The sequence below is a fragment of the Silene latifolia genome, chromosome 11 (assembly GCF_048544455.1).
Source record: "Silene latifolia isolate original U9 population chromosome 11, ASM4854445v1, whole genome shotgun sequence".
NCBI classification, from domain to species: Eukaryota; Viridiplantae; Streptophyta; class Magnoliopsida; order Caryophyllales; family Caryophyllaceae; genus Silene; species Silene latifolia.
Genome location: NC_133536.1, coordinates 141631410 through 141642060, shown reverse-complemented (window position 1 = coordinate 141642060; position 10651 = coordinate 141631410). Strand labels below are relative to the sequence as shown.

Genomic DNA, 10651 nt, shown 5'->3' with positions numbered 1-10651 from the left:
TTTATTTGTATTAATTATACTCTATAATCTATATTATACTTTATACAAACACTATAATGTTTGGAGCTAAAACTTTTCTGTGTATAGAAATATAAGATACTAAATATTTTATTTGTGGCAAAGATTGCGCATATAGTTATGGAAATTCTATTATTATTAAATAAGCTAGTATTAATATAAAATATCAATGTTTGGGGCCCACCGAGTTTCTTGTTTTACCGAAAAAATTATACTTACACATTGAATTTTTCGTTGGCCCAATAATGTATTGAATTGTAGTGAATTAAGATGACAAAAAAATAGGCCCACTTATAGGAGAATGCATTTAGGCGGGAAAAATATTGAATTTTCTTATTCTTTTAGTTTAGTGGGGATTAACATGATTTTGGCGGTAAAATAAGGCATTCCCGCCCTCGTTTTGGCGGGTAAAAGATAATTAGGAATAAAAATATTCGAGATTATCCTATTTTTTGGAGGCAAAATATAATTAGGTCCATGTTTGATGAGTTGAAAGACTAAAGGAAGGAAATCAGTTATCTTTGCCATATTAGACCGCGATTTTGATGGAAAAGAAATCAGTAATTTAATAGAAGAGATTTCATAAAACAAAGAATAACCAATTAAAGGGGTAAATCTCAAAATTACTTACCATAAAAATAACTCCTTTCAATCGTTAACAAAAATCTTGTGGTAGCCCACTAGTATGGATCCCGCGCATGCATGCGCGGTATTTGTAGATCTTTATTTTATAGTGTATTATTTAGATTTTAAATTGACAATTTTTCATATTTTAATATGAGAATAATAAACTTAAATGGAGAACTAATCAAAAAAATGGAATAAAGTCATGAAATATGTGTTTTAATGAATATTTTTAACATAAAACTGTTGATTTCAATTTATAAATTTTCTTAAATAGTTTTAATGAATTATTTTGTCATGAAATTATTAGTTTCACTGTTCCAGTTCATAATTTTTTATACGAATTATGTACGTGTTAAATTTTTTTTATGTGACACTAATAATATCAGTTATGGGGTTTTCATATTCGAAATTTTAGATTTATACCAGTTTGTTTTATTTTAGTTAAATGATTATAATTTAGTTCAAAAATACTATAGTGATAAAATGTTTAAATCTTAATTAAAAGATAATAATTTAGAAAAAATAATGTAGTGTTCCTTTATTTAATCAGATTCTTTTTGGAGGTAAAATATTTTAGAAGTTTCATTCTCTTAGTATATAGGAGATTTCTGATGACTTGCGCCCCAAAAATCTTGTAATAGCTTGGAGCTTTGGATCGTCATTTTGAGTTTTTGTTAATGAATGTGGAAATGATTAAATGAAGAGGGAAAGAAGATTAGAAGAGAGATGAAGAGGCAAAGAACAAATAAAAGTAGAAAACACTCAATAGGCTGGGCATTAGGAAAATATGACACGTCAAATTCATAGTCAATTAGTCAATCAATTGGAATATTTTTAATTTTTTATTACTTAATTACCGTCACAACGTACTTTTTTTTAGACGGTCTAAATATAACCCGATAAAGTTAAAAAAATGTACCTTTTTTAATAGAATGTCAAAAGATTATTGTTTTTTTTTTAAGTCAAATGTGAGCTTTTAATATTAATCAAGATCAAGTTTACATAGTGCCATTACATGCCTCTGATCAAGAGTTTTCCTACATTACTAGTTGGTCATACAATATCAAGTAATCTGAGCCAATTCCTATTTCCATTACTAATAGGCTTCTTCAGCAGCATCCTTACTATTGTTTCAGATGGGTATTCGATCATTTTACGATAAATGTATATATTTCTTGATAAAATATTAAGACGATCTCAACTCTGAGGCTAGACGTAGTCAAGTTAAATATTAAGATAAACATACATATTTTGTCTATTTTTATTCTTTAAAATGAACAATCTAGAAATTAATTAAGTAAATTATAATTTACTCCCCAGTCCTTCAATCCCAGCCATTTGTTTGTCTTTGGTTTGGGCACAAAGACCAATGAAATGGGAGGGAGCTAATTATTAGCTGACAAGTTGACCAAATTAAGTGTGGATAAATATGGATAAAGTAATACTACGGTTAATTATAATATGGCTTACTCAGCCGAGTAAGAGGTGTCGTATATTCTGGATAGTTTTTTGTCCAGAAATACTCGGCCGAGTATGTAGAATACTCGACCGAGTAGAGCGTACTCGGTCGAGTATACTCTATACTCGACTGAGTATCCGGTCTAACGGTTGTTATTTTCACGGTTTGATTTAGTGATGATTAGAGTTATAAAAGACCCGTTAATCAGTTTCTAATCACTTTTACAAAAGCTAAATATTTCAACGACCCTCTAATCCTCTCCAAATCTCTACCTAGTGTGTGATTGTTGGCAAGTTTCTCCATATTTCGTTCCATCGTCGGTGTCGGTAAGTCTTTGATTTCGTTAATTCTTTGATTTTCTTTTAGGGTCTGCTTGGAATTATGAATTGGGGGAAAAAGGGTTTTTTCATATGCTAATTGGAAGTTTACGTGATTGTTGTTAGGTGAAGAATTCGTAGAGGAGCCTTTCTAGATTGCTTGCTTGTGTCTCTTTGCTGTTGTGCTAAGGTAGGGTTTTCCCTATTCAGTTTTACTGTTTAATTGAATTATGATTATGTTTATATTGTGTACGATGATCATCTGTTGGTGTTGGTGTTGGTGTTGGTTTGGTATTGTGATGATTGTGGTGGAGTCACTTGCGGGAGTGGCTTTACACCCTAGTTCGCCCTCAGTGGAACCCACCACGGAAGGGGATGTGCATATTAAGGGACATGGATTATTTCTCGTTGATGAGCGGGACCTTGGTGGGTGTGGCTGCGGTCCCCCACCGGCTTGTGATTGGGAGTTGGAGGTGGCTGATGATCAGTGTTTATCTTTCGTACTCTTGCTTTGATTATTCAGTAACTGACCCTGCTGTTTTATAAAATCTGTGGTGATCTATTCGGGGATGGTGAGCAGACTGCAACAAGTGATGGAGTTCTTTAGCTATGGGTAGTCATGGGGAGACACCACTTGAGTCTAGCTTCTGCCGTCAAGAGACTTAGCTTTCATTTCTAGTTGTTAGACTTTCACAGTTGTACTTTGGTTTTGGTTTTGGAGAACATGTAAACTTTACTCATTTATTCTATAATAATTGTGTTTGGATTGTTAACTTTGATATACTAACCTCGGGCAACCGAGATGGTAACAGTCTTTCATGCTAGGATGGTCCTTGGTAAGGCACCTTAGTATGTGGTGGTGTTACAAAGTGGTATCAAAGCGACTATTCTGGCACCTAAAACTAATGAAACCAATGAACTTAGGGAGTCAAATAAAATGAACCCGAGGAGAGTTGTTTGAAGCTACCGCAAAGAATTGGGAGACTTCCCGAAGTCGCATTAGGGCCCTTACGATCTCAAGCCGGTCACATGGGGGGAGTATGTCGAGTCATGTGTATGTAATACCTGAAACTTGAATCTTGTTCTATGGTTGGATGAAATGAAGGAAGAAGTGAAATGTGATAGTATGTGAAAGATGCATTGAAATTTATCGATATTAGATTTTCGAGCATGGAAATGTTAGGCATGTTAAGTGTTTATTATGTGGCTTTCAAGGGTAGCGACATATGTGTATATATCTTGGTATAAAAGCATGTCTAAAGTTTGTATACTATTATTAGTAGCTCGTTTTGGCATGACTCGGCCGAGCAGGGCGGGTACTCGACCGAGTAACCAAGCACTCGACCGAGTGTTGTTTAGGGTGTGCGTAGCAGTAGCTAATGGTTGTGTCAGCTCGACCGAGTATTTGAGCATACTCGACCGAGTATCACACATACTCGACCGAGTATGATTTTTAGGTATCTGACGTTGGCTTCTGGAGTGGAACACTCGATCGAGTATTGGTAGTACTCAAACAAGTAGTCCATACTCGATCGAGTATTATATTATACTCGGCCGAGTACTTATTTGGCGGAGGGTCGTTTATAATTTGAGTCGTAGGCTTTATGCTTACGTTTCCTTACTTTTTATCAGCTCATAATGCCACCAAAGAGGTCAGCCGCGTATATCCAAGCATATGAGGTGTCCACAGATGAGGTAGCCCGTATGATCGAGCAGCAGGATGCACTCCTTGAGGTTCTTAAGAATGTGGGTAAGGGGGCGGAGAAACCGGTGGATGCTACCCACCTGAGCACTATCATCGCCCACTTCAACCCATCTACTTACGAGGGCATTGGGGAACCCAAGCTGCTTGACAACTGGCACCGTGAGATGGAGAGTCTCTTAGAGGTTGTTAAGTGTCTACCAGAGTTAGCTGTTGAGCAGGCAGTGTACTATCTGAGGGGTGAGGCTGTAAGGTGGTGGCAGAACGTGAAGGAGGATGCCCGAGCTTTCTACAGAGAGGAGGGGGACGGTGCTATATCATGGTCGGGTTTGAAGAGCGTTATGAGAGAGCAATTTGTGCCGGAACATATCCATCACAAGTTGAGATCCGAGTTTGATTCTTTCACCATGACTAACGACATGACGGTGACGGAGTATTACCAGGGTTCCTTGAGTTGTCACGTTATGCGGAGGATATGCAGCTGGGGCAGCGGGGTTTAGCTATTCGTTTCGAAAGGGGGTTGGCACCCAAGATCATGAATAGGTTACCCGCCGGGGTTATCACCGATCTGAAGGATGTGTATTTGAGGGTCGGGAAAGCTGAGAGTTTAGTACATTAATCCAAAGAGGCTACGGAGAGGACCACCGCTGAAAAGAGGAAAGCAGAAAGAGAGAGTGGCAATCAGTTGAGCCACAAGAAAGACAATTTTGGTCAGTCTAGAGCCTTTTTGGAAGGATCTGGGTTTTGTGGGGGATCTCGAGCTTTGGTAAGAGGTGGAGGTCGGAGTGTTAGCGACAACTCCAAACTCACTTGCTTCAACTGTTGAGGAATAGGCCACAAGAAGTACGACTGTACCAGTGCCAGAGTTGGAGGAACGTCGGGGCCTTATTAAGGAAGTTTCTCACAGGGTCCGCGTTAGAGTTTTACCAGCAACAGGCCATTTGGGTCGTGGGGTAACCGTGGAGGGTAGAACAACAATGGCGGTTTCAACCGCAATAGTGGAGGATCTTATCAGCACCCTAACAACAGTGTGACTCAGAACTCGACAGCTAAGTCGAGTACTTCTAACGCCTCGGTCCAGGGTGGAGACCAGAAAAGCAGCAGGAAGCTCTTTATGATGGACAAGCAGGAAGCTGAGAATGATGCTCATATATTTACCGGTACCTTTTTGGTTTATAATACACCGTCTTTTGTTTCGTTTGACTTTGGGGCAACACACTCTTTTGTGTCCAGAGGCCATGCTTTGTCTATGGGTTTGGGGAAGTTTGAGCTTGTAAAGGATAGAGTGATTATACCTTCTGGGGAGTCGGTGTCTTGTGTCAAGTTTTATAGGGATGTTTCCATGTTGGTTGGAGGGGTAGACTTGTCGGTCAACTTGCTAGAGTTTCCTTTAGATGGGTTTGAGGTCATTGTTGGGATGGATTTGTTGGGTAAGTATGATGCTAAGATAGATTGCCGACAAAAGAAAGTGTCTTTAAAGGGTCCTAAGGGTATAAGGGTGTCTTATAAGGGGTTTGTTGTGAGGCCTAAGTGTAAGTTCATCGCGGTAATGACCTTAATGTCATGTTTGAGGAAGAAGTGTCCCTTGATTATTTACCAAGTAAGAGATCGGCGCGCTGAATAGATGACAGCATCTGAGATACATGTGGTGGGAGATTTTAGTGATGTCTTTCCATAAGAGATACCGGGGTTACCACCTAAGAGAGATATCGACTTCAGTGTGCAGCTTAAACTGGGGACATGTCCTATATCTAAAGCACCTTACCGTATGACACCTAAAGAACTGGAAGGGTTGAAGAAACAGTTACATGATCTGTTAGACAAGGAGTATATCCGGCCTAGTGTGTCACCATGGGGAGCACTAGTGTTGTTTGTGACGAAGAAATATGGGAGCATGAGGCTGTGCATCGACTATAGGGAGGGAGCTGAATCATGTCACCGTAAAGAACATGTATCCTTTGCCAAGGATTGATGACCTTTTTTACCAGCTGAATGGCGCAGGGGTGTTCTCTAAGATCGATTTGAGGTCAGGTTACCACCAGTTGAGGATAGCAGATGAGGATATTCTTAAGACAGCTTTCCGATCCCGTTATGGTCACTATGAGCATGTAGTGATGCCTTTTGGTTTGACGAATGCACCAGCATCTTTCATGGATCTGATGAACCGGGTCTTTAGTTTATTCTTGGACAAGTTTGTGGTTGTCTTCATTGATGACATCTTAGTTTACTCTAAGACTAAGGAAGAACATGAGGAGCACTTGAGCATGAGGAGCACTTGAGGTTAGTTTTGCAGACCTTGCGAGACAATCAACTTTATGCCAAGCTATCCAAGTTCGAGTTCTGGTTAGAGGAAGTGGCTTTTCCGGGACATGTGATATCTAAAAAGAGTGTGTTAGTGGATCCTAGCAAGATTGAGGCAGTAACCAAGTGGGAATCCCCGAAGAACGTTGCTAAGATTCGGAGTTTCTTGGGTCTAGCCGGTTACTACATGAGGTTCGTGAAGGACTTTTCTACAATAGCTCGACCTATGACAACTTTGATGAGGAAAGAGACCTGTTTTCGATGGGATGAGAGTTGTGAGACGGCGTTCCAGACCTTAAAGGACCGTTTCACCACAGCCCCTATCCTAGCTTTACCAGAGGGTTGTGAGAACTCTGAAGTAATTACTGATGCTTCAAATAATGGGTTGGGTTGTGTTTTGATGCAAAATGGGAAGGTTATAGCTTATGCGTCGAGGCAGCTGAAGCCATATGAGGAGAACTATCCTACTCATGATTTGGAACTGCGTGCAATTATTTTTGCTCTTCAGATTTGGAGACATTACCTCTATGGGGCAACTTTTAAGTTGTTTTCAGATCATAAGAGTCTGAAATATATCTACACTCAGAAAGAGCTTAACATGCGACAGATACGGTGGATGGAGCTGATCGGGGACTATGACATGGAGATCATCTATCACGAGGGTAAGGCTAACGTTGTTGCAGATGCTTTGAGTAGGAAGTGTGTTCATTCGCTGTGTACAACTATGTCCTTGCTGAAGATGAGGGATGGGATGTCCAAGATGGGGATCCACATGATTCGGAAAGGGGATACCATCGGGGATTTGACGATCGAGCTAGATTTGTGTGAGGATATCAAGAGAAAACAAGAGCTTGATCCTAAGATCCAAGAATTGAAGTCTAGAGTGGAGGGTGGCACAATTTCCAGGTTTTCTATCCACACAGATGGGAGAGTTCGTTTTGATGGGAGACGGTGCGTTCTTGATGATGCAGACTTGAGGAGAGTAATCATGACAGAGGCTCATTGCACTCCTTATTCGGTTCACCCTGGAGGTGACAAGCTTTATAAAGACCTCAAGAAAACTTTTTGGTGGCCTAATATGAAGAGGGATGTGGCCGAGTTTGTGGCTAGATGTTTGACATGCCAGAGGGTCAAGGGTGAGCAGCAGAGACCATAGGGTAAGATTCAGTCTCTTGAGGTACCTAAGTGGAAGTGGGTGTCGACCTCTATGGACTTTATCGTGGGGTTACCAAGGACACAGGAAGGTAAAAATATGATTTGGGCGATCGTCGATCGGTTAAAAAAGCCATTTCACTTCTTTCCAATGAAGGATACCTAGACTAAGATACAGCTAGCTTTGAGTTACAGTGTGGTTCCGTTACATGGTATACCTAAGGATATAGTGTCGGATCGGGATGCGAGGTTTATATCGTAGTTTTGGCAAGAGTTGCAGGAATTGATAAGCACGACCTTAAAGATGAATACAGCTTTTCATCCTGCAACAGATGGTCAGACTGAGAGGACTATCAAGACCTTGGAGGACCTGTTTAGAGCTTGTGTGATGGAGTTCGGTGGATGTTGGGAGGAAAGGCTGGATTTGATCGAGTTTTCATATAACAACATCTACCATACTAGCATCGGGATTGATGCGTGTCTTAAATATGATGTTTTACACCCCATTTTACACGCATTTCAGAGCTCATTTGTGTAGTTTATGCTACTATTCTCCCTATTTCCGTCTACTTTCGTGTTTTTGTACATTATTGCAGAAATGTGAAGAATCCAGCAGAAATCAAGCTAAATCCGTCCTCGAGTACTTTGCATTGCATTTGACGTGAAGTATTTACTCAAGAAACGAACTTGGTGCGCATATCGAGGCCCGAAAGACTAATTCACGAAGTTTTTGAAACCAAGTACCAGCTACTCCGGTCGATCGACTGCCTCCTATGGTCGATCGACCAGAGCACGATAAACAGAAGCTTCTGTTCAGCACAGTCCAGTCGATCGACCGGTCACAGTGGTCGATCGACCAAGCCGTTGTTTTGATGTGAATTAATAGAGCGAGGATTAGGAAGCCCATTGCATTTTAGGTTTTCAGAATAAAGTTACGTGATATTTCTATATAACGTAACCTGCTCATTCAGATACAGGGATCCAGTTTTAATTCAGTCTTTATCATAAAATAATTAAGGTTCTTGAGATTATTGTTCTTTCATTTAATAAAGTTTCTATCTGCATTCGGTTTTGATCTTTCCTTTACAATTCATCTATACGGTATTCTTCTGTCCTATTATTCAGTTTTATTATTTTCGTTCGTAGTATAGAATTGCTAGGTTAGATCCCCCGAAGCTAATTTATCGTTTTATGTTAATCGTTCGTTTAATCAATTTAAGCATGAATTCGAATGTTTTAATTTTTAAGTTTATTGTTGTTATTATTTCCAGTATGAGTAGCTAAACCCCTTGTGCTAGGATGTAGGGAATCTGTAGAAGTAGGCGGCATTAGAATTGTATGACCTGAATCGCGCCTTGGTCGATCGACTGGGTTCCCTGGTCGATCGACTGGCCACGTGAGATATGCTTCGTTTTAATTAATTAAATTTCCATATTTGACGAATCGAGTGCACGCGACTAGTTGAATGTTTAGGAATTGACCGACCCAATAAAGATCGAAAGATAATGAAGGGAGATAGCCTACCTAATTAAGACGACTAGATTAAGGAGATCGAAAGATGAGTTAATTTAGCCCTTTAATCACTTTTCAGGACGAAAGTTGCATTAGTGATATTAGGGACCTGTAGCGAGATCAAAAGATGCTACCTGTTAAGAATGGACCGAGATGACTTCTTATTTTCCCGTCTCACGTGTTTGTTTTAGACCTACCTAGTATACTGCCGCCAAAACTATAGTGAGCCGACCATCATAGCACCCTTTTAATATTTGATTTCATCCGTTTATTTAGTTTACATTTCATTTACTGCATTTAGTTATAGACCAACTCAAAACAAACCCCCACACATTGTTGCTTTTAGACTAAAATCAGACAACTATTAATTGGATCGCCTCCATGTGGTTCGACCCTGACTGCCACTAGCTATAGTAGTAGTTTGGACTATAAATATTATTTTTGGTGCATACAACGACATGCATCAAATTTTGGCGTCGTTGCCGGGGAGGCAATTGTTTAAAATTATTAGTTGTTTTATTTTTAGTCTTTTTCTTAGTTTAAGGGACATCTGTTCCATAAACTATTCTCATATTCTACTTGTAGTTTCTTCTTATGCGCAGGTCACAGGTGGTGAATTACTACCGTTCAATCCTGAGATTGAGAAGACTTTGCGTGAGTTGAGACGATCATCTAGGGTATTGCCGACAGAGGAAGAGCTGAGTACTCTGTCTAGTTACTACGAGAACGCTCTATTTGAGGAAGATCCACCTTCATCTCCCGTTTCCACTTCTTCAGCTGAGACCGTCACATCTCCAGACATGGCTGAGGAAGCGAGTATAGCCAGTCACTCTGGGCCGACAGCTGAGAATCTCTATAAGGGATTCGCATTACCAGGGACGGATAGGAAATTCGAGCCGAAACCGTCCTATATCAACTTGGTTGAGAGAAACCGATTCGGGGGAGCTGCTAATGAAGATGCAGCTAAACATATGGAGACATTCATCGATTATTGCTGTTCCATACCCCCACCAACCGGTGTGACCCAGGACCAGGTGAAGGAGACTATGTTCATATTCTCTCTTCGTGATGCTGCAAGGGAGTGGTACCGAGACCTGGATCGAGTTGCCAACGGGATCACTGATTGGAAGTCGCTTGCCCTGGCATTCTACAAGAAATATTTTCCAGCCTCGAAGACGAATGCCATTAGAGCTCAGATCACGAGCTTTAAACAGGGTCCTGATGAGAATTTCCATGAGGCGTGGGTCCGTTTCAAGAAGCTAGTGCGAACTATTCCGCACCATGGGTTCGAGAAATGGAGTCTATGCAATCAATTTTATAATGGGCTCTATGACGATCAGAGGGCTATCCTGGATGCGGCAGCTAATGGCAGATTCCAGGAGAATGTGGGAGAGACTAAGGGGTGGAAAATTATTGATGATTTGGCCACCCATAAAGCTGAGTATGGAAATTCTAGGGGAAATCAAAGGAGGAGTGCTGAATCCCCTTCTGCAGCTGCATTAGAGGCTCTTACGGCGAGATTTGATAAGTACGAATAGGGAGGAGCTTCAAAAGGAGGGATCT

At 40.4% G+C, this 10651-nt stretch overlaps 1 non-coding gene across 1 annotated transcript; it reads right to left on the bottom strand.

Moving 5' to 3' along the window:
* Positions 1–10269: 10269 nt before the first annotated feature.
* Positions 10270–10376, bottom strand: LOC141615988 (small nucleolar RNA R71). The gene has a single exon (XR_012530370.1). It is a non-coding gene; the product is annotated as a small nucleolar RNA R71 (small nucleolar RNA).
* Between the last annotated feature and the right edge of the window lie 275 nt (positions 10377–10651).